Source organism: Hyaena hyaena, unplaced genomic scaffold, assembly GCF_003009895.1.
Source record: "Hyaena hyaena isolate Hyena2069 unplaced genomic scaffold, ASM300989v1 scaffold_623, whole genome shotgun sequence".
NCBI classification, from domain to species: domain Eukaryota; kingdom Metazoa; phylum Chordata; class Mammalia; order Carnivora; family Hyaenidae; genus Hyaena; species Hyaena hyaena.
Genome location: NW_024081255.1, coordinates 60,962 through 86,218, shown reverse-complemented (window position 1 = coordinate 86,218; position 25,257 = coordinate 60,962). Strand labels below are relative to the sequence as shown.

The following is a 25,257-nucleotide window of genomic DNA, read 5'->3' as shown; positions in this document are numbered from 1 at the left end:
TATTTTTGAGAGACAGAGCATGAATGGGAGAGGAGGAGAGAGAGACACAGAATCTGAAGCGGGCTCCATGCTCTGAGCTGTCAGCACAGAGCCTGATGTGGGGCTTGAACTGACAGACCGTGAGACCATGATTTGAGCCTAAGTTGAATGCTTAACCGACTGAGCCACCCAGGCGCCCCGGGAATTACAAGGCCTCTTATGCTGCAGTGAGGAGCTAGTGAAGATTAACTGACTGCTTCCACCCCACCCCACCTCCATACTTATTATGCAGGGTCTTAGCATGCAACATCTGAGACATGACATTGACATACTGACTGGACAGGAGAGGACACCCAACCCAAGTGTCCAAGTAAGGAGGCCAGGTGAGGGAGGGGACTTTGAAGTAAAGAAGGACATGGAATGAGGAGGTTAGGCACCAGGAAATAGTAAATGCTCAATACATGCTGGCTCTCATCATTAAAAAGCCAGGCAGTCTGCTAACTTTTAAAATAGTCAATGCCATAACTATTTTGCTTATATGTATAATGGGAACAATAATATTTTCTCCCCAATAGAGTAGTTTACAAATATTAAACAGTTTCCTTAAGTTTATGGAATAAGTAAATGCTTGGGGCAGAATATGAAATCAAATGTACGGACTCTGGATCCCAGGATCATAACCCGTTACAGCACACAACCACTTAATGGAGGACGCAAGGGCAGTGTGGAGGAATGTAGGCAATTCTGGTTGATGGCTACCTGGAGCCTGCCTTTTGTGAGCAACAACATTCTAAAGTGTAATATTAATGGGGCACCTGAGTGGCTCAGTCAGTTAAGCATCTGACTCTTGATTTTGGCTCAGGACATGATTTCACAGTTGTGAGATCTAGCCCACATCAGGCTCCATGCTGAGCACGGAGACTGCTTAAGATTCTCTCTCTCTGCCCCCCTCCCTTGCTTGCACTTTCTCTTTGCCCCTCCCCCTACTCATGCCCTCTCTCTCTCAAAATAGAAAAAAGAAAAAGAAAAAAATAAGATAAGAGATATTAACTAATTCTATCATAAAAAGTGTTTCTGGGCGCCTGGGTGGCTCAGTCGGTTAGGTGTTGGACTTCGGCTCAGGTTTTGGCCCAAATCTCTCGGTTTGTGGGTTCAAGCCCTGCATGGGCTCTGTGCTGACAGCTCAGAGCCTGAAGCCTGCTTCAGATTCTGTGTCTCCCCCTTTCTCTTCCCCTCTCCTGCTCTGTCTTTCTCTCTCTCTCAAAAATAATAAACATTAAAAAATTTTTAAGTGTTTCTGCAGAAACATCAAATAATAACTTAAAGTTTTAGAGGGAAATTGATATAAAATCCCAATTCTTATATAGATAAGCCCTGTGAACACTGATTGTTATTGTCTATCATCTTTCTCTAATATATTAACATATATTCAAAATAAGATGTCTAAGTTGTACTATATTCCTCTATTTACTTACATGCTCCCATGGCATTAAATGTACTTTGAAATTTTTACCCTGTTGTTTGTATAACACCTTACCATAGGTAACTTATTTTACCCATCCCCTTTGTAATTACTATTTGTTTTTAATTTATTTTTTACTACAACCAATATTGCAATAAATAGTCCTGTAAGTTCATTTCACAATATACACAAATATCTAATCATTTTGCTGTACATCTGAAACAAGTATGTTGTATGTCAATTATACCTCAGTTAAAAAAAATAGGAACAAAAAAAGGTCCTCATCATGTAGACAGTGGTGATGGTTGACTAACATTGTGAGTGTACTTAATGCCACTGAATCAATACCTAAAAATTGTCAAAATGATAAATCTTATGTCTATTTTGCCACAATGAAAATATAAAAATAATTTGAAATGTACAAAAATCCCCCCAAATTATTAAAATAGTCAAAGATTAATTTGCTATATATAGTTTGATAGAGTTGAAATATATGTATATGTGTGTATGTATTATGCAAACAACATATAATTTACCTTCTTGGTTTTTTCTTTTTATTCTCTCTCATGCCTGGCTTGTAATAAGGAGTCAATAGTTCATTGTTTGAACGCAGTTCCTGGTTAAAGGAGATGAGTAAGTTTAAGAGAAAGCATTTTTAAAAGGGATCAGAATTGTGCAAACATTAGGATTTTCCAGGGTACAAACTAATTCAGCTTTAGCCTTTACGCTTCAGTGGGGAGGGAGGCCGTGTTTACACACACTGTAAAACCAAAGACATCCCTAATTGCCCTGTATTCAGACAGTCCTGGGGTGCACTCATTTCCTGATATTCAACAGAACACCAATCTTCACTTAACACAGTTAATGATATAATTTTTATTTTTAAAAGGGAAAGCTGATGTTCCTACCAGCTTCAGAAGATGTTTCAAATCTGGTTGTGGAGCCATTCTATTTCCAATTAAGCAGTGGGGGGATTCAATTACAAGCTGTGGGAAGCAAAGAGTTTGTGTCAATAAACCAGCAGTGGTATTAAGGGTGGTTTTCTGGTTTGCAAACATTAACAGCTTGAAACCTAAAGGCGTATGCTTTTGAAATTATCTAACTATGCGTCTAGGTCTCGTGTAGACAGGATTAAGAATACCTGAAACCCAGCCCAGGGTTTCCTTCAAAAGCATTTTCTCTCCTGGAACTCACAGCGAATTTGGGCATTAAAGTAGTATATTAAAGGGCTCACTGGGAGCTTGTTAAGGAGGTTAAAGCCATTTAAAAAACAAAAAAGGAAAAAAAAAACAACTGTCTGGAAGAAGGCAACATAATTTGTAGCAGAGTCTGGTTAGAGAGGAAAAGGGGAATACTCACTTAGGATAGAAAATTTTTTAGTATCATGCCGTTTTTTGGAAATATATACACTACATACAAAAGAGGATACTGCGGCCTCAAAAGAAGAAAGTAATTTCCCAGCCCAGTCAACTAACTGTTAAAAATAAATTAAAATGAAGACCAGACCTGAAAATCCCCCAAGCAGACACGATATAAGCTATGTGAACGAAACTAAATCTAGTTTATTTCAAGAACATAAGTGAAATGTAGGTGATTTCTTGTAAATGCTTCTAATGATCATAAACAAAACTTAAGTCACTTTCCCAACATGGTAGAAGATCATCCTTTTTAACCAGTCCTCCGCCATCTGGAAGCCCGCCTTGTAAAAAAAATCAATCATTGTAAAGGTGAGACGAAATCCTTATTGTCACTTCATAAGCCATCCTGTAACATCAGGCCCCTGAACCTCATACCAGGTTTGGGTTTGAAGTCCTCTGTGAACACTTTGTTTCTTCTTCAGTAGAGTTCTCCTATCAACTAAAGCTCTCTGAATTTTCTTTTGACATCATTAACAGGTATAAATTGCTTAACAATGGGTCAGGTGCTCTGCTGAGAGTTAGATACACAAATGGAATAAGCCTCAGTATCTGCCATTAAGGAATTTATAGCTCATCTAGGATCTATTCCTCCATCTGAAGTTCTTTTTTTTAGTTCTCCTGGCTCACCTAAAGCATGCTGATTAACTTTTCTCTTGCTTTTATTTATTTTTTTACTATGTTTTCCTACTTGTCAAGACAGCAATTTAAAATTGTTTCATTATACTTGGTTTTGAAAGACATTTTTGCTTATATGACTGGTTGAGAGCATTTAGTCAGTATGCCATTCCCTTTGGAAATAAAATTTCCCTCTTAGAAGGGAACCCTTTTTCCTCCCAACTTATATAATCTTGTTTCCAAAATGAGGGCTGTATGCATTTAAATTTCCACGAAGCTGAAACTAATTCCAGCTTCTCACAAATACCAAGGGAAGAGAATAAAAATTCACCTGGTTGGTGGCTTTGTGAGACAGAACTCAGCCTCCCCCCTGCTCCATTCTGTTTTGCACATATTTGATGTTAGTTTGGCACACAGTCAGAGCAGCCTACTATAGACTGGCTTTAAGGTTTAATCCAGGACTAAAGAGATAGCATACCTGTTTATTTATAAAATAAACTGTATTTTCTAATCAGATTTTTGGAAGCCAAGTTTAGGTGTTGACCTCCATCTGTCTATTGGAGCATCAATTTGTTCTGACTTGGGCAGAGTAGAAAGAGAGTTTAACTGGGCTAGGGAGAGGGATCCTGAACCACAATACCTATGTTCAGCCGAAGAGCAACTGTGTATATAGTAGCTTTATTTTCCTGCTCGGTGAAACTATTTCTCAAGGCTGAGAGAACCATAGCCACCACATGGCCCCTGGAGACAGTATTTTCCTGGTTAGCAAGGTAAGAGACTGAAGAAAGAAGGTGGTTCTTGCTTTTCTAGATTTTCTCAAAAGAAAGAGTGGATTGTGAGGGGGATGGATTTAATGCGGGCGAGAGAAGGTAGCAGGCGATACACAAAATAAATTAAATCAGGGCTTCGAGGGGTGCCTGGGTGGCTTAGTCGATTAAGCGTCCGACTTTCGCTTAGGTCATGATCTCGTGGTTCATGGGTACGAGCCCTGCGTCGGGCTCTGTGCTGACAGCCAGCTCAGAGCCTGGAGCCTGTTTCAGAGTCTGTATCTCCCTCTCTCTGACCCTCCCCCGCTCACGCTGTCTCTCTCTTTCTCCTAGAAATAAATAAAAATATATATATAAAAAAATTAGGGCTTCGAAACTTGAATCCTGCAAAGTAATGGCTAATTGAAGCTATTCTGGGAAGCCTCAGGTAAATAGGGATGGCAGAGTTGGATTTTACTTGTGCCTTGTTCTCTTCCCACTCTTTTTTTTCCTTCTTCTGGATCTTCTATCATGTGGGAGCTGTGTCTGTGAGGGGGATAGTGGTTTTTGATGTATTAAAATGTTATCAATGTTTTTTCTGCCTCCAAATATATCTATGCTCATGTATAGATCAGGAAAAGGTCATCTTTAACATAGACTGTCACTTCTCTAGTATGGAATTGGGAACTTTATGTGAGTGTGCATAGTGTGTGGGTGTACAGATGGATATATATATATATATATATGTATGTATATATACATACATATTTGTATGTGTATGTATACAAGCAAAAGCACATAGAGCCACAGGTATGTGAGGGTATGGGGAAGCAGTTAAGGAAAGAGGCAGAAAAGGACCAAGAAAATTGGATTCCCACCCTCCTCTTCTTTCTACATGAAAGAATCAATAATGTGAAATGACTTCTATATGATGTTGCAGTAGGCTAAAGAATGGCTTCCCAAAGATTCTACATCCTAATCTCTGAAACCTCTCAATATAGATTTTGCAAATGTGAGTAAATTAAGATTTATGTTGCAAATGTGAATAACTGAGATGAGTAGACTATCCTGGATTATCTGGGTTGGCCCAATAAATCATGAGGGTCTTTAGAGGAAAGAGAAGGAGAGTCAGAGTCAGAGAAGGATTAGGAATGATGGAAGCAGATGTTGGTGTATGAGCCAAGGAATGTAGGAAACCTCCAGAATCAAGAAAAGATAAGGAAACCATTTCTTCCATAAAGCTTCCAGAACAAATGAACCCTGCCAACCCATTTTACACATCTGTACTCCAGAACTGTAGGAGAATAAATCTGTGTTGCTTTAAACCACTAAATTTGTAGTTATTTCATATGGCAGCAATAGTAAGCTGATAAGAGGGATGCTTAATGAGTAAGTGGTAAATAAGTCAACATTATACAATTGTTCTGATTTCTGCATATTTGTGATAAAGTAAATACAGACCTTCTTTTCCTACATGAGAGTCTTTGTGAAAGGTGAGGGCCTTTAAAGGGGGGTTTTGCCACTATTTTTCCAGCTCTTGAGAGACTTTCAGGTGTATCCCAAGCCTGGAAGTTTCTGGAAGACTGACTGCCAGGAACTAGCCAATATATGCTTCCTTAGGGAGAGTCTATGAGAAATAATGAGAGAATAAACACCCCTCGTCTTCTCTATAACCATTTAGTGAACTATTATTATGAACAAGCTTTTAAACACAAAGGATCAGATTTACAGTCTAGACCTAGACTTAGGTAGAAGGGGAGGCAAATCTAATGTGAACAGTTCCAAGAGCCTGGCAGGTTGTGAGTGCTGGGATTCATTAACAGACTAAAAGCCTGTTAAATACTGTGGAGCCATTCTTTTCTATGCCATTCAGTTCACTTCTTACATAAGGAAATAACGTTTAATAGCTTATTCAGGGAATAATTGGATTTTTAAAACCCTAAAATTAATTATAATATAAAATTATTGCATTTTTTCCTTAAACAAAATAGAGTAGTAAAATTTTGAGTGTCTTAACTAAACTCATCTTTTTTTTTCCCCCAGATAAACTTCTACTTCAAAGAAGTTCAGATTTTAATAGTTCTTAAAATTATCTTTTTTAAGAAACTCTAAACTTTACTATTATAGTTAAAATTAGATTATAAAATCAATCTAATATAAATTGAATCATTAATTAAGTCAATTTTAAAAGAAATAATTCAATTTCATTAAGGAGTTGTTACACTGATATTACAAAGTGAATGGATTCCTGTAATTAAAAAGCATTGAATTCTGTATGACCATTTATCTTTCCCCCTCTTTTAACCATTTTGGTGAATTTCTAAAACAGAATTTAATTAAATGCTGAAACAAAGGCATAATTCAAAATTCTATAGAGGAACTCACTGGCTAATCATTGGGGCAGTCCCTCTCACCCCCAATATTTTGAGAACCCATAACCATGTGAAATATATATAAAATTATGAGAATGTATAGAATAGAATGGCAGCTATTGAGGTGTTATTCATGATCAATGTGGTCTCCCAGCAAGGAAAGGGATCCTTTGTGGCACCTGGGTAGCTTGGTTGGTTGACTGTCTGACTCTTGGTTTTGGCTTAGGTCATGATCTTATGTTTTTGTGAGTCCAAGCCCCATGTCAGGCTCTGCACTGCCAGTGAGGAGGCTACTTGGGATTCACTCCCTCTCCCTCTCTCTGTGCCCTTCCCCTACTTGCTCTGTCTCTCTCAAAATAAATAAGTAAACTTAAAAAAAAAAAAAGGAAAGGGATCCTTTTCTAAATGTTTTAGATCAACCTTTCTTAGGCAACTGATGTTTTCCTGGATTTAAGCTATGTTTGCCAGAGTTAGATTTGGTGGTATTTAAGTCTTAGAGAAAATAAGCCACACATTTGGATGATCATAATTTTGAAGAAAGAGCCTTTGAGGTCAGATAGACTTCATTAGTGTTATTGAGCTTTGTCTCACCATTAAGTCCACTGAGGCTCAGTTTCTTCATCTGTAAAGGTAGAAACAGCATCTCCCATGTGGATTACATGTAATATCACTTGTCACATGTTCATTTCATGTCCTGGAACATAGGAGATGGTAAGTAGATAGTTTTTTCTCCCTTTTTGCCTTATCAAACTGTGGAATTTTAACAGGAGAGGGAACATTTGATCTCAGTTAGACAGTATCTATAGTATCTACTAGTGGGAGAGACTTTTTTTCTATCTTTGCTTCCAAAATTGTACATTGTGATTTCCATTAGGTAGTTGAAGTGGACATCTTTTAGGTAAAATAAGCCTATGGTACAATGGCTTTGAGAGCAAATTTGTAAACTATAAAAATATATACATATATGCAAGTAAAGTAATACTGTTATTCTCTGACTGTTCTACAAATAACTTTTAGCTTATGCTATTTTCCCATTTTCTCTTAGGCTTCACAAATATATTAATTTGAATGACTTTCATCAGTGATTTCATCCACAGACCTGCATCTTTAAAGAGCTGTCACTACCCCTCCTGTTTTGCCTTTCTCCAATAATTTGGGCCACCAAGGCTAATTGCAATGTCTAATTGTATCCTCAGTTGGCTGACTGCACCCACAATTAGCTAAATTCAAGTACCAAGACTCTTGGTACTTTCAATTTTATGCTTCAGAAGGAGCCTGTGTGAGAAAGTAGTTGGCAATTGGCTATCTTTAGGAAAACAACTTCTTAGACTTGGAATCATAGATCTAATTTTAAAGCTTTCAAATATTTTTTAGGTGGCACAGGCATAAAGCCAGTGACCATCTTCGTGCACCTTCAAGAACATAAAATCCAGGTGAGTTGCAGACAGGCCACAGTTTCAGAAAAATAGCAGGAAAGGTATGAGGTTACATCTCATTGGCTCATTCCTTATAATAATAGTACTTGAGCAGCTCCTGGAATTGCTGCCCTGATCAGTATGTGTGCAATCATGGCAGACTTTGGAATAGAAGAACCTAGAAGCACCGGGGCCATCCATGGCAAGTTGGATTGCCTTTCTTCAGCAGTTAGAAAGGCCTCCTGGAGGAGTTGGTTGCAACCATGCATTGAAATGCAGATGCTCTTACAAAACAGGTGCATTCAAAACTGACTGTAGGGTCAACAAAAACCCTTCTCTGAAAAATCAGGCTGGAAATGCCATTGAGATGGAAGTCTGTCATAGCCTGCACTTGAACTTCCAAATAACCTCAAGTCTTCAGCAAATGTTCCAAAGATATTAGTGGTTGAACCACCACTTCATGTCAAAATTAAAACTCACAGTTTTGTAAAGATTGTTCAACCATCACTAGAATGTTGTTTTGAAAGCCATTCAAGAGCCTATAGAAATTTTTCTCTCTAGATTAATTAATTAGTAACAAAATCTCTTGTTTGAGTACCCAGAAATAAACAGATTGGCTATCTAAGGGAAAGGAAGAGAGAGATGTACATGAAATAAATCTCCAGCTTTTGCTTTCATAGTTTTAGCCTGAGCAATCCTCCTTGATATGCTATTTCCAGCATAGTCTTTTTTTTTTTTTTTTTTCCCCAGCATAGTCTTTGCTTAATGGTTTCAAGCAGTAGCTTGCTCTGCCTCATAGGGTGTGGAAGTCCTAATTCTGAGATAAATGAATCCCAGGCTAGGGATGAGTCTGTGACTTCTAATTTCCAATGCAGATTAGTGTGGGCATGGTATAAACAATAATTGCATTATTCTGTATATTTGAGCTGGATAAACAGACCCTACCCTTTGTCCAGCTCTGTAAACCATACACTCAATATGTTATTTCAGCTCTTTCTTCTTTTTTAAAAATCTTTTTTAAAAGCTTATTTATTTATTTGGAGTGACAGAGAAAGAGAGAGCAGGTGGTAGGGTGGGCAGAGAGAGAGGGAGAGAATCCCAAGCAGAACCATACTGTCAGTGCTAACCCTGATGTGGGGCTTGAGCTCGCAAAACATAAGATCATGACCTAAGCCGAAATCAGAAGTCAGACGCTTAACTGACTGAGCCACCCAGGTGCCCCAAGCTCTTTATTTTTCTAATGTATTGAACTCTTACTACCACCTTGTTATAGACTAGTCTTTATATATGTCTCTCAACTCTTTTGATAGGTGAGATTTTTTTTTTTTTTGTAATAGTCTTTGGTAAAGTGAAATACCTTGATAACTATGGTCAAGGTTGATAGTCAGGGTAAGCTTATTATAAAAATTGAGACTGATAAATGCAAAAGAGAGATAAATTTGTTGTTCTTGAGTGTGACTTTTGGGGGTAAAGGGGACAATGTGAAAGAGGGAGAAAAGGAGAGGGACCAGGGGAGGATGCAAGTGCAGTCGGCGATGGGGATTTTGGCAAGGTTCTTTTAAGACAAGAATGTCTAAGGTGAGATTTTAATTCAACTGGGCAGGCAAAGCATAATGTTACCCCAATAAAGTCTACTCTATTCATGGAAAAATGTGTAAGTGAATTGTGTGTGTTGAAACCAGTGTCTTGGGTCATGTCTAAACACACATGTTCAGAGGTGTGAATTCAGAAACAAAAGGGTCTTTGGAAAAATAAGTTCATAGGACCTTTCTTAAATGTAGGGGAGGGTTCAGACTTTGCCATGTTATGAATAGGGGTGTTTCAGATAAACTTCAGTAAAAATTGAGGAGCCAGGGAGATCTTGGCTGACATCTGAGTTACACTCTACTGAGTACTAATCCAGGTTCTGTTAAAAACAGATACATTTGTGAAAATAAGGCATTCTCGTGAGATGCCTCCATCCTAGTAAAGGAGACCATGATGGCCAAACACTCACACTGCCACATGGTATATCAAGAATGTGCACAGCTTGTCATGGCAGTAAACTGGCAGCTCATATGGAAGGCCGGCTCCTGGGATGCTCAAAGTCTCTCTGATGCAGGCAAATTCTACAGCATGCTTTCAGAGGACAGATCCTGCTCTAGTCTATAAGCCTTAACTTCTGAGAGATGTTATACCAGTATTAGATGCATTAGAGTTTATGAACACCTTGAAAAATCAGCAATTTCCTAGACTCTCCTGGATCCCTTTGAACACATGTGTTTTTTGATACATATCTCTTATCCTGTTGGATCATCACACTGGATTTTTTCTGGATAGGCAAAGAGAAATCTGAAGTGACCTTGGTATTTTCAGCAATGTGGAATTTTAAAGAGTTTAGAAAGTTCAAATGAGGTTTGTGTGGCAATTTATAATTTTAAGTTGTTGATCAGAGATGACGTGCGGATCGCAGCCTAAATGGCTCTCTTTTAATTTTTCCTAGAAGGGATTTTCTTGTTCCATCTATGGGAGAAAATATTCTGCCTTTACCAGTAAGCAGGCAGCTGTCATTTATTTTTTGGCATAATTTAAAGCCTTTGAATGCTTATTTCTAATTTTAATAATTTTGGAGGTGTCAATTGTGCATTAAAATTCAGGAAGCTAGCATAGCCTTCGGCTTACCTTCAGGGCAAAACTGTGTGGAAGACATGCTTCTATGAGATAATTTGTTTCCTAATTGGCATCCGTTTGCTGAAATACAATTAAAGTTATTGCTCTAATATTAACATCAACATCTTGATTGCTCTATAAAATATGAATATTTATAAATTTTTTTTCTTCCATGGTAGATATCTCTTAGGTACTTTATTTTTTGGTATTGGCAGTTTCTTATCTGTGGAGAAGTTTTAATTTCTTACAGAATAGTAATATCATAAGGAGAGTCAGGGTAGCTTGCTGTGGTTTAAAACATTGCAAGTTTAGATCACTTAGACTCTAAAGAGCTGTGAGGGGTGTCATTCTAATGACCTTTGTTTGGATTCTGGAGCTCAATTAACATGAAAACCTGAGAACTGAATCACTTCTACCTACTTTGCACCACTGTGGTCAGGAGCATGTGAGCTAGACAGTTTAGTGTCCCTTACTGAATAAAAACAATACCTCCTTCTGCATAAGCCTTTATAACTTACATAGGCTTTGAATCAATCTCAAGGGTGACTTATTTAGGAGACATGATATTATCACTATTAACTTCCTAGAGGTACCATTTTCAGGTTCGTCCTTTCTTTCTTTCTTTCTTTCTTTCTTTCTTTCTTTCTTTCTTCTTCTTTTTCTTTCTTTCTTTCTTTCTTTCTTTCTTTCTTTCTTTCTTTCTTTCTTTCTTTCTTTCTTTCTTTCTTTCTTCTTTCTTTTCTTTCTCTCTTCCCCCCTTCCTTCCTTCCTATGAACTAAAACATTCATAGTGGCTTAAAAGCAAGCATGTAAGAACATAATTCATAACTATGTGTTCATAATAAATGATTACTGTTTATCAGTTAAAATGTTTGGATTATACTTATTTATCCATTAAACTCTTTTCACATAACTTTTAAATTGGAAAAGTAATATATCATTTATGTTAAGCTATCAAATCATTAGAAAGAGTATACACTAAAAAATTAAAGCACTCTCTCATCTTTGAATATTTAATTTTCCTTTCTAGCAGAAACTTCACTTGAGTTCTTTAGCTCTTCTTCTTCTTCCTTCTTCCTTCTTCTTCTTCTTCCTTCCCCCACCCTCTTTGAATGACTGTCTAAAATCATTAGGTGGGGCCAAACAAGACAGACATCCTGACAGGGTAAGAGGTTCTCCAATGGTCCAGTGCATTCATCAGCCACAGCAAAATGAAGAATCAGTCTTTGCCAGGGGTAAAGAGGCTACTTGATTTGAGTAAAGGAGTCCAAGAGGCAGGGTAGTAGGGCATGTACATAGTGAGAGCCAAAGCAGAAATGTAATGAGCAAGGTCTCCACCATACACATGGGTTAGCCAGAAGAGAGATTGGTTACTTGAGTACAGATTATGATGCCAAATGTTAATTATAATAGAAGTCTGGTTTCTCACTGTCAGAGAAGGGTGTTTTAAATGCCGAAAAGAAAAAAAAAACTGATAAACCCTGTATTGAATTGGAAGTTATTGATATGAACTTATATTTTTTAAAAGATAGAGATGGGGCTCCTGGGTGGCTCAGTAGGTTGAGCGTCCGACTTCTGCTCAGGTCATGATCTCACGGTTTGTGGGTTCAAGCCCTGCATCTCGGGCTCTGTGCTGACAGCTGGCTCAGAGCCTGGAGCCTGTTTCAGATTCTGTATCTCCCTCTTTCTGACCCTCCCCTGTTCATGCTGTCTCTCTCTCTCTCTCTCTCTCCTCCTCTCTCTCTCTCAGAAATAAGTAAAAAACATAAAAAATTAAAAAAAAAATAATAGAGATAAAGATTGGATATAAATATAAATGTGAGACTTGTGTATATGTGTATGTGTAAATACATGTATTTCTAGCCCTGTCCTCTGAAAGAGCCTATGAGCTATGGGACTCAATAGCAAAGACCATACCTAGTGCACATCATGGTTTCTTCTTCTTCTTCTTCTTCTTCTTCTTCTTCTTCTTCTTCTTCTGTGTCTTCACTTATGAGAGAGAGAACACAAGCTGGGGAGGGGCAGAGAGAGAGAGAGGGAGATGCAGAATCCAAAGTAAGCTCCAGGCTCTGAGCTGTCAGTACAAAGCCTGATGCGAGACTTGAACTCATGAACCATGAGATCATGACCTGAGCCGAAGTCAGATGCTTAACTGACTAAGCCAGGTGCCCCTCCCCCGACCTCATGGTTTCTAAATATAACTCTCTGCTAAATGGAATCAAGGCACCTTAGAGAAATGGCTGATTCCAAGCCTGAAGCAGGAGAAAAGGCCAAAAAATAAAAAAATGATGAGGTCATATAAAAATAAACAGACACCAGCTTAAAGGGGCTCCCTCTGGCAAAATCTGATTGGATTTTAGCATCACATTAAATAATGAAAGTAATCGATTAAAACTCATGGAATAAGAAGAATCCCTAAGACCTTAGTGATATAAATATATGAATAAATTAATTGAAAGTTTAATGAGGAATGAGATTTGCATAATCTCATAATATCTCTCCCCAAAATACTTATTATTTACAATGGGAAATAACTTTATAGTGGAGAAGTCTGAAAACACCCCTTTAATCAAATGATCAAAATTAATATTACCAGTAATAGAATACATTGAAATTCAGTGCCATCTGAGAGGATGCAGTGAAAACACAGCATTACTTCTATGGTCTAGTTGCCAAAGATGCATCACCTCAATCCAGTAATGAGGGAATGTTAGACAAACCTAAACTGAGGGAAAGTCTCCTCTGTTACTGGCCTATAAGAAATGTGGTTATGGAAGTCAAGAGAAGACTGAGGAACATTCTAGATCAATGGAAATTAATAGAGAATGACAACTAAATGCAATGTAAGACTCTGGATTGGACATTTTTGTTTAAAGGATATTTGTTGGGATAACTGGCAGAACTGCAGAGGACATTGGTGAAATCAGAAGTGTGTCTGAAGATTGGTAATAATATAGCAAAGTTAATATCCTTATTGTTATAGTTCTATTATGTTATGTAGGAGAATGTCCTTGTTGTTAGAAAATTATTTTTTTATGTTTATTTATTTATTTTGAGAAGGGGAGGGGCAGGGAGAGAGAGAGAGGGAGAGAATCCCAAGCAGACTGTCAGGGCAGAGCCTGACACTCGATTTCACAAACTGTGAAACTATGACCTGAGATGAAATCAAGAGTCTGACACCTAATGGACTGAGCTACCCAGGGGTCCCAGAAAATAACTTTAATTATTCAACGGTTTGGGGCAATTTACTCTCAAATAATTCAGGAAAAACTCATTTGTACTATTTTGTGATTTTCCTCTGAGTTTCAAAATAAAAGTAAAATAAAAAAATTCCATGTTTCTAGAAATACCACCCCGTATGAAATCAGTTGTGAGTATATAAGTCCATGTTTATATTTCCTTACACAAATGGGAAAATGTACATACTATTTTCACTTGGCATTTTTCTCCTGGGGGTGATCTTGGCAATCACTACATATTAACATATGTACCAGGCATTCAAAAGTACTCATTTTTTTAAATGGGAAATTAACCATCTGGTTCCTTTGAATCAAAATTCTATAGTCATATTTTGATCTCAACAGAAAGATTCTACTGCTTGTAGTTTGAGTGTCTTTCTTGGGCTTAGATATATTTTGATTCTTTATGCATAACTAAACTTGATTTCATTGAACTCATTTAAATTCATGTTTTCTCAGGTAAATTCAATTAATGTGGGGGGGAAGAGGGGAGGGATGGGAGAGAGAGACAGACAGAGAGACAGAGAGAAAGACAGAAGGAAGAGATACCAAAGTATTGTTACTTTCGTGGACTTTGGGAACACAAGGTTTAGAAATATATTTATTTTCATCTCAAATTTAACATATTGTTTTAGAAAAAAAATAACATGGACTATTCTTAAAATACAGTATTAATGACAAGATACTTTTTGAAGGCCGTAATTGCTTATATACTGACTCCTTCCTCAATATACAAATTCCTGGTACCTGTTTTGTCACAAAACTCTAGGTACAGCTTGCTAAGCCCAGAACACAGAGTGGCCACAATCAGGAAAACCATAATTCTAGGAGAGTTAGGTTAAGAGTTGCTCCTATTTGGGGCGTCTGGGTGGCTCAGTAGTTAAGCATCCAACTTCGGCTCAGGTCATGGTCACGGTTCATTCGTTTGAGCCCCAAGTTGGGCTCTGTGCTGACAGCCCCTCAGAGCCTGGAGCCTGTTTCAGATTCTGTGTCTCCCTCTCTCTCTGACCCTCCCCTGTTCATGCTTGCTCATGTGCTCTCTCTCTCTCTCAGAAATAAATAAAACATTAAAAAAAAAAAAAGAGTTGATCCTATTTGGGTAAATGAGGCACATTCTGGAAGTTAGCATGTGAGACTTAGAAAATATGTGGTCCAGTGCATGTGGAGGACCTTCTGGTATCTAGCTCATAGTCCTCGGACTTCACTGTGTACATCTCCCATTTGCCACTATCTACTTATCAGTGCTTGACCTTCTTTCAGCAAACATGGAGAGCCACCTTGCTTCAGTCAACAGCAGTCTAGAAATGCCAGAGGAAGAACATTATGCCCCAGCCACCCTAAACCAGTGGCCTGTAGCTGATGGTATATAAATACTTGTTCCCTTACCTATATAGAATATCTAAAGCCTGGGTTTTCCACTGTTACCCAGACTTTCCCTTCTGCGATAAAGACTCCAATTGCTCACATTTGGTAGGTGTGGTGACATATTCTCTTTTGACTGACTTCCCTCCCTGGGTCACTTCCTCATTTCCTGTCAGTGTTCCCTTCACCAACCAACTACTTGTACTCACATCTGCTATCAGGGCCTACTTTTGGAGGATTGCTAGCTGGACTGTTGGTAATAGTAGTATCTGCAGCTAGATGTGGGTCTTGGAAAAAAAAGATCTCATTTAGGTGCTGGAATATAGCTCATCATGGCCTGAGCTTGCTCAGAGATACAGAATGGTAAAATATCAGGACCAAGTATACCAAGATCATCTAATGACTGCCATGACCATCTGAACTTTGAATTTTTATGACATGCCCTCTTCAGTACCTTCAATGACTAGGGATTCAGACCCTCTTGAGGTAGATTTCTACTTGTTAGAAAATTCTTTATGTGGAGAAAGAATTAGATCAATGAGTCGATGTTGCTCTATGGTTCTCAGTCAGGGTGTATGTGATAAATTTTCCAGGGAGGATACCGATTGCTTAAAAGTAGAGTCTCACCTCTACTTATTTACAGTGCACAAGTAAAACTTCGGCCACAGATAATATCATTTTTTTTTTCTGCCACTGTTTGACCTGGAGCCAATTTTACCAAGCCCAAATCTAACCTTATTGACCTTAATGTTCAAAGGACCACTCGGAGGCCAGCCCATGACCATGCCTGTAGCATTGCCATCCTCTGCAGGTAAGCAAGCGATACTTATATAGCCAAGAAATGCCTAGAAAAAGCTAACAGAATGGAATTTTCCATGTCTAACTAGCATTGGAGACCTGTGGTTTTTCTAATCTCGCCGATCATAGGAAAGACAAAAGCATGAGGGACCATATAGCTGTGCGCACTATGGAAGTCAATTGACTCCTGTTGAACCAGTGAAACACAGTCTCAACCAAGGCAGCAAAGAAAGCTGCAGGATTCTTTTTCTTTTCCTAAGTAAAGTATCAGAATACTATCATATGCATAGGCCCAGGAGTACCTGTAGACAGGAATACAATAATGTTTTATTTAAATCGAGAAACAATCCTTGCAAAAGCCTCGGGACATCAGCAACACTTTCCAGGCTAGAGATTTGAGGGAAACTTTTAGAAATAGTGCCAGTGAGGATAAGATGTGAGTCATGCAGGAGCAGGAGAGGCAGAGCATCCAACAGGTAATGAGAGGTTAGTGGGATAGCACCAATGGGATGTGTCCTGCCGAGCCTGTGCAGTGCAGTGAGGTTATACAGAAAGGAAAAAAAAAAATAGACAGGTGAAGTTTCATATCGTGAATTTAATTCCTATAAGAGAGGCAAAGACAACAGAGCCCTGCTTGTACTTATCTTAAAAACACATTAAATTAATTGCACTGGAAAAATGTTCCCTGAAGCCATTTGAGTGTTAGAGGAAGGCTCTCCTTTACTCTTCACTCCCAAGCATGGAATCCATAAGGAAAACGACCGTACAACCTAGTCTCAATCAGCTTATGCTGGGTCATCATCTCTCTCTTCTGCTGGCATTAATTATGTCTCTTCTTTCACATCTCCTTTGCCTATGGTGACCTCAAGGTCTCCTGCAGAATACAACATTCAGTTCTGGACACCATGTTTGAACAACATCATTGGCAAATGGAACCAAGTTCAGCAGAGAGATGCCAGAGTTATGGCACAATTCCTCACAATGTCTGATGAAGAAAAGTAGAAGGAATTCTCTTCTGTGAGTACTTGGTATACACATATCTGTGAGAGATAATATGAAAAAATGTTTTAATAATTAATGGATGACTTTGTCTCTCCTTCATGTCGAGAGCATTCTTGAATGTGGGGATGGTTTTTCTCCCTAACAAAAACAAAAACAAAACAAAACCTCAACTTTCCTTTCAGATAATAAGCACTGAGAAAATATTGGTTAAAATCTTTAGTTGCACATAAAATGGAAGTCCTTTGAAGGTTACCATTCTACTTCCACTGACCTTTTTTAAAACCATCCATCATAACATTTATTTCACTCTATTAGGCTTCCTTTTTACTTATTTATCTCCCTTACCAGATCATGAGATTCTTCGAGGGTCATGTATCATTTTTGGAGCTACTAACACCTGGTACATAGCGGCCCTTCCTTTAAAGTTGAATGAATGAATGGATGGATGAATGAAGGCCCTGTAACCTCTAGCTGGAGCCATCAGATGAGTGAACTTGAGTGGTTCATTCTCAGTTCCTCCTAACTATACTGTTTAATATTAGGTAGTGTTTTTAGACTAAAAGAGAAAGACTACTTTTCTATCTCTATATCCTTGTTTGTTATCTCTATAATACAAGAAAATGATGCCTTGATGTTCATGATTACTATTTTTCTTCTAGCAAGGAAGAAGTTTGTATGAGAGACATGGCAGACTCACATACTACAGCTCAACAGATTTCTGGGTCCAATCAATCCCAGCTGACCCCTAGACTTTGCAAATGATATGATATATGAATGAATGACAACTTTGCTGTGCTAATCCATTTCCTCATTGCCCCCTTTGGCTGAATCAGTTTTTCTTCTCCAGGCATCAAACTCTCTGAATTACCTTCCTTGGGAATTGAGATCTTACTTTCCCAATGTAATTATATTTGTCAGACTCACCTGCCAGTTTGTCCAAAGAATGTGCAATGATCCCATTGTTAGTCGTTGAAGTAGTCCCCAGAAATATGTGACATGACAGCTATGGAACCCTATTTGGAAGCGTTGCTAATTATATTACTTATTATTTTCTTAGTCTCCAATCACATATATATTCCAGGGTCCTTAATATTTGCATTTGTCTACATTTATGACAACTATGTTCAGAGATACATTGTTACCACTGTGCTGAATCTAAATCCATTAACTGCAGCTGTCCTGCAGCAGTAGTGTAATTCTTTGACCTGGAGTGCAACTGTCACTCAGTAACTAACTATAAGATATGTTAGTTGGATTATCTAGTTCATTGCTCATGCTTTATCTCCATTTATTAGGCACCTACTATATGCTAGCAATTTTCACACACAGTTTTAGAAAGGGTAAATAACTTAATCAGTATCAGAGCTAATATAGAATAGAACCATATTTTTAATTTAGATATGTCTAATGTCAAAGCTTACATTAAATATACCAAACCATGCTGACATATATATATATATATAATACTGACATTTAAGCAGATATTTCATTGTCATTCATTGACACACTCATGGCTCTATCTGGTAAACATTTAGGTATATATGAAATATAATGCTGCATAAGCATATGGCACTTCTACAGATAGCTGATTTCCAAGTTTCTTTTTTTTTTAATTTTTATTTTTCTTTGAGAGACAGACAGAGTATGAGTGAGGGAGGGGGCAGAAAGAAAGAGGGAGACACAGAATCTTTAGCAGGCTCCAGGCTCTCGAGCCCAAGGCGGGGCTCAAACTCATGAACTGTGAGATTACGACCTGTGCCAAAGTCAGACACTCCACCAACTGAGCCACCCAGGCGCCCCTTCAGGTTTCTTTTTGAAACAAGTATGCATATATTTCAGTCCATCTCTTACAAATGCTTTTTGGATTATATACAGTTCCTAACATTCTTTGATAATACTTCGTTGGATTAGAAAACATTCCACTGCTGGGTATTTACACAAAGAAAACAGATATGTGCACCCCCATGTTTATTGCAGCATTATTTCCTTTTTTTTTATTTCCAATAGCTAAGATATGGAACCAAAATGTCCATTGATAGATGAATAAAGAAGATGTGAAATATATATATATATATATATATATTTCCATATATCATGGACTATTATTCAGCCATAAATAAGAATGGGCTTTTGCCATTTGCAGCAACATGGATGGGCCCATGGGTATTATGCTAAGTGAAATCACATAGAGAAAGACAAATAACATAAGATTTCACTTACAGGTGGAATTCAAGAAACAAAACAAATGAATGAAAAAATAAAACAAAAACCAGAAACTGACTCATAAATATAGAGAACAAACTGGTGGTTGCCAGAGGGGAGGGTTATGAGGGATGAGCAAAGTAGATGAAGGGGACTAAGAGGTACAGTCTTCCAGTTATAAAATAAATAAGTCATGGGGATGAAAAGTACAACATAGGGAATATGGTCAATAATATCATAATAACATATGGTGACAGATGGTAACGACACATATCATGGTGAGCATTGCATAATGTTTATAGAATTGTCAAATCACTACGTTGTACACCTGAAACTAATATAACATTGAATGTCAATAATACTTCAATAATAAAAACTCCTTTTTAAAGGGCAAAGGCAAATACAAATGATCAAATGTTTTCTTTGACATTGGGCCCCAGCATATGCCTCTCTCTTAAGCTGTAATGAAAAATTATGAGAGTCATTTCACAATATATAAAGATATCAAATTATCACATTGTACATTTTAAATATATTACAATTTATTTGTCAATTATACGCAAAGATACCTCGGGAAAAAAAGAACTAGAAATTTGCTTAAGGCTCTTCAAAGATTTTTTTCTGTTCTGACCAACTTTTACCAACATTTCTGTAGAAGTGAATGAATCACTGAAATATTCAGACTTTGGGTCCATTTCCACCATATCACTGCCCATGCCCAATAGTCATGTTGTTTACAATTTAGTTAACTTAAGGTTAAAACAATGATAGCCAGTGCTTGCAAAGATATTGTGAAATAATCACTTTTTTATAAAGTTACAGTTTTATAAATCATTTGGTAAGGAAGTTGGCAATATGAGAAGAGCTTTAAAATATTTATAAATATTGACCTAATAAATACGCTTCTGTGAATATAAACCAAGAAAAATATTCTGACTGCATAAAGTGTGTGAGGAAAGGGGAAACACTAAAGGACAAAGAAGTTTATTGTAACATGTTTTACTACAGTAGGAAATTGGGGAGAAGACATGAATGTCTCCAACTGGGAATTAGTTAAGTAGTCTATGGTGTATCTGCTTTCTAAAATGCAATGCAATCATTAGAATGATAATTTTGAAGATTTTCTAATAACATAGAAAATGCTTAATGGTATCATATTAAGTAAATGTACTTTGCTGTAACTGCACCTGTATCTATAATCCCTTTATATGGAATCTTCTGTGCTTTTGTTCCTAAGAAACAGTTTGTAGGATTCGAACTCCTATTTCTAGCCCCATGGCTCCCTCGGCAACACGTCTTCATTAAAATCTAACAGTCTTTCATGCTCCTGGGAGAGGAGGGAATCTAAGTAGAGATGTAATATTGAAACAGGAGGGATGAGGCTAGCCTGCAGATGAGCAATACAACAGCTCCAGTCTCAGATGAAATCCTGTATCTTTTTTTTTCTTCCTTTGCTTCCCGAAGATCCTTTAAAATCTTATTTCTCAGTGAGTAATTTTGTCTTTATGGTACAAAAGGTAATTCCCATACCTAATATTGTTTCTAAGCACATGTGAGTACCCTGCTGAGTTATATATGAGTTTTTTTATGAATATGACACAAAATGAAAATTCTATTTCTTGAATTGAAAAAAAAATGTAAATTGACTTTCATGCTCAAGTGAGTTGTTTCAGAGACTGGGGGGTGGGGGTACAGGATAGATTCAGTTCATCACCTACTCTATATTCATGTGTAATTGATGTAACTTTTAGCAATTGTTCTACATTTTCTAACATCATATTCGAAGAGTAAAGTTACAGACATTATTGATTTTAAACAGATCTTAAGTTGCCCTCATCAAAAGTTGTCTGCTCTTGGGTCTTTAAAAAGATTGTAAACTGCTGAGCACTCTAAGTTTTAGCCCTTTTATTGTTCGAGTTAGATTCTGGTATATCTCACAATATGCCCATTATGTAGTAAGAAATGGGCAGTAGGCATTCTAACTGTCATTGTTCATATTTTATTCAATTTGGGGACAATTTTTATAAAGCTCCCTACATGGGTAAACAACGCTTTGGAATAGGGCATGGGAAATTGTTTTTAGTGGCCCTGGTTGCCAGTAAGAAGAATGTCATTTGTACCAGAGCAAACAATTAAAGTTGTGAATAGACAGCATATTAGTGCTGATATGTGAGAGATTTTTAAAGGCTGTGCAGGAAGTTTCACAGAGAAAAGATGAGAAAAGAGAAAATGCATACACACTGGTGATGTTAAAGATGGTTTGTTCCAATTATAAATATAATTTATGAAGTGTCACGTTATATAAAGGAATGTTCACATGGAAAACGATACTGGTTAACCATCCTTATATTCCATGGGTAATATTAGGTTCCAAAGCTGACTAATTATGCAAAGGATGCTTGTTATTAAAGATGGAGTTATGGGCTTGATCAAACTCAGGTCACATGACTGCAAGACCATCCACTATGTTATTACACAAGAGTAAGGCACCCTTAGAAGACACACGTGCACACATGAATATGAGTTCACCCATGCATGCACACACATACACACAATGTGTCCTTAATGAACAGTATCAGTTAAGTTTGCCTTAATCTCTCATATGTTCCTTGAATGAAAGTATTGCATTATGCTTACAGATAAATCTGAAAAGTTATTACTCTATCAGGCATATAAGCAGTTCTTAATTAATATCTTTTAAATGTGTGAGTGTGTGACTGTGTATGTAGTCATGTATTGATAGTGAGAATATGTCAAATGTTCTTTAGGTGTGTCCTAGAGAAATTCTTTATATAGTAATCAACTCAAATCATTCTCATACTTGGAACAAATAACATTTTTTACTTAATCAGTAGTAAAAGGTGAATTATTCAATTTAATACCCACATACGGAAGAGGGTTTGGTGAGCAGAACTGGTAAGTGCAACTGATATACTTTGCAGAAATTTAACATTCTCACTTCGTGATGGCTCTGCTCTTAGCAAGAATATAGTGGCAGAGTTTGCCAGGACACCAATCGTTTCAATCTGCTTATTACTACCTTGCTATGCAGGAACCATAAATGCAGCTTGTGTGAAGGAATTCAAGTGCAGGCTAATTGTTTTAAGTGTCTTTAATGGCAGCCTTCTGAGATCATTGGTCCCTATTTGCAATATTATCTATTCTTCCAGAAACGAAAATGCAGCACTTACGGGAAACAACAAAGACTTCCATGTAAAAATTAAAACAATATGTTTAACTGATATCGGTAAGAGGTGTTCCAGTTGGCACTCTTATGTTAATTAAAATTTTAGGGTGATTCTGATTTCAATACACTGTTTACTCTCTCCACTTAAGTACATCGTGTGCCATAGTTTAGAACTGTGTGTTAGCGTTAGAAAACACTAGATGGTATCTAGCCAACCTCCTTATTTTGAGGATGATCACAAAAATTTCCTGAACTCTCCTAGCATAGAAGATCTCTCAACGACACCAGGAAACATATGACTTCACATTTTGAATGAAGGATTCTGTGTAGAAATCTAGAAACTTAGCTCCTCTATAGATTCTCAATTTATGTGGTAGATTAACTCAGTAGCAAAACTTGCTCCTAGGGAAATCTGAGCCTCGAGCCCTAGACAAATTGAAAACATACCTTCTCTTCTGTATTTCTTACTGACTGACCCTGCAGCTTGTGGGTTTTTTTTTTTTTGGGGGGGGGGCTCATTTTTTTGTCTGTTGTTGCACTTGAACTGAATAATTCCATGAGCTTAAATTTGTATCATTAGTAATATCATTATTACTGTTGTCATATTTATTTTGTACAGCATATTTCTGACATGAATAGTTCGGAGCTGAACTGACATTTTTGAAAATATACTTAAGAGAAATCAGCCTTTTATGAAGGAGAGAGAATGGTTCTGTTATGTCACAGTAGTAAAAATTCTTTGAGAATATAATGTGATACTTTTTTTAATGACATCCTTAACACCCTTTCTTGCTGAGGCTTTTGCAGAAGAAAGGGAAGAGAGAAGGGACTAACATGAAGGTTAGGCATACAGGGCAATCACCCAGTGAACATAAATTAGAGAAGAGATGGAATCACAAATAGCAGCATGCTCTCCAACTGTGAATGGTCAGGATTATTGGATACAAAGTCACTGAATGTAACCTAATTCATTGATCAACAAAGCAATTTGGTCTTTGCAACCTTGTGAATATCAGAAATGGAATTTTTAAAAGTGATTGTTGTGTGTGAGGTGGCCCAACTCAAAACTTCATTGAACATAAATTTCCTGAGAATCCTTTACCTTCTAAGAACAATGCTAAAGCTGAGCAAACAAAGATAGAAGTTAGGCTTATAAGCAACTCAGTTTGGTGAAGTCAACAACATAAATAAGTATCTGAGAGTTATGTATTGTAAAAAGAAAGCAAGCTCAAAGCATATCCTCCCTACCCCCCCCCCCATGGAAATCAAAGTGGTAAAAGCTAATCCTTAAATAGTTTTTTAAAGGGGAAATACAGTTCTATATAGATAAGTAAGATGGGACAGAATGTCTTTGATATTATGGGCATTGCATAGCAAATAGTCCTTTAGGTATCTAGGCAGTTCTGCATGACAAAGGTTATCAAAATGGATATAGCAATCTTCATGTGGCAAAAGTACACTTCTACCTCTGAACTTTAGTTTCTGGGCTTGAGTCATTCATTCCCTGCTTCTTCCTTATCCTGAATGTCCAGGTTCTAAACCATCATTTTCTCAAGAATCTCACATTTTCCAGGCTGATTTTTAAGGGCATACATTTGAGCATAAGGTTTTCCAAAATGCCCAACATAGCAGCCAGATACTTACTGTGTACAGCATCTAATTGTACATATTATAGATTTTGTATTTGATATGAGAGTTTGTTTTTCTGAAAGTAGTAGTAGATGGTCTTGAGAAATGAATGCCTTGTTTTGTTTTGTTTTGTAACCTCCTTAAGTATTCTATAGATAAAGGTGTCCTCGCTGCCAAGATTTCTCACAATCCAAGAACGAGACTATACCATCAAGAAACTCACAGGTCAAAAATCTTACCAGGAAGAGAAGGACATGTCAATATCCTTGGCTAGTGTTAGTGAGGAGCCTGAAATTAAGTCCTCCATTAGAAACAACTTTAGGCTGCACATAGTCCCAGTTCCAGGAAAAGCCTTAGCTGCAGCCACACAGCCCTTGGATCTGCCAATCAAAAGAAATGTGTAACATTCATGTAGTCTTGGAGACGAGTCAGGGCTGGAAACTGCAGGTAGTTACTTTGTACAAACTTGCCAGTCAATCACAGCTTGCATAAGCCCCAAGTAGATTCTCTGAGCCCACCTCATAGTTGGTCATTTTAAAAGACTCTCAAAGGTCATGATTGGGTCCCGCCAAACATAACGGACGCCGGACGCCTCGCAGATACTGAATGGTAAAAAATGTTACTATGCTGTTACTATGGGTATTGTATAATTATGATTGGTGCTTATGTAATGATGAAAAACGTGCAACGTGTGCACGGTAACACCCCCGCCCTTCCCTCATAAAAACCCTGCTCGCCACTGTTCGGGGCTTCACTTTGCTGCCGCTGTGCCGGTAGACAGGTGAGCCCCTGCTCGAGCTTGTAATAAAGACCCTTTTGTACTTGCATCAGTGCCGGCTCCTTGGAGGTCTCTGGGGACTCGCAATTCAGGCATAACATTAGAAATATTCTTGGCTCCATTTGGGCAGGACGTTTATATCTCCCAGTAGATCCCGGCTCTGTTTTGACCACCTTGTAAAGTCTGTCAGAGCGGCTCTGCACTGTGAGCATAGAGCCTAATGTGAGGCTTGAACGCACAGACCTGTGAGATCATGACCTGAGAAATTAAGCATTGGATACTTAACCGACTGAGCCACCCAGGAGCCCCATAGAATTACATTCTAATTGTCGGAACACTCTACATAATCACTACCAGCGGCTGGGTGGGTCTTATCTTAGGTGGAATTTAGAGGAAAACTCAGT

The 25,257-nt window shown here is 37.7% G+C and overlaps 2 long non-coding RNA genes across 3 annotated transcripts; both read right to left on the bottom strand.

Moving 5' to 3' along the window:
- Window positions 1-1,999: 1,999 nt before the first annotated feature.
- Window positions 2,000-12,603, bottom strand: LOC120249026. 2 transcript variants are annotated; one of them, XR_005532750.1, is made up of 5 exons: window positions 12,574-12,603; window positions 7,184-7,286; window positions 5,682-5,847; window positions 2,350-2,427; window positions 2,000-2,057 (listed from the first exon to the last, which is right to left on the bottom strand). It is a non-coding gene; the product is annotated as an uncharacterized LOC120249026 (long non-coding RNA). The 2 variants fall into 2 exon arrangements; XR_005532751.1 differs by lacking the exon at window positions 12,574-12,603 and adding an exon at window positions 10,669-10,722.
- Window positions 12,604-16,757: 4,154 nt separating this feature from the next.
- Window positions 16,758-24,494, bottom strand: LOC120249028. The gene is made up of 2 exons (XR_005532753.1): window positions 24,315-24,494; window positions 16,758-17,095 (listed from the first exon to the last, which is right to left on the bottom strand). It is a non-coding gene; the product is annotated as an uncharacterized LOC120249028 (long non-coding RNA).
- Window positions 24,495-25,257: the final 763 nt, after the last annotated feature.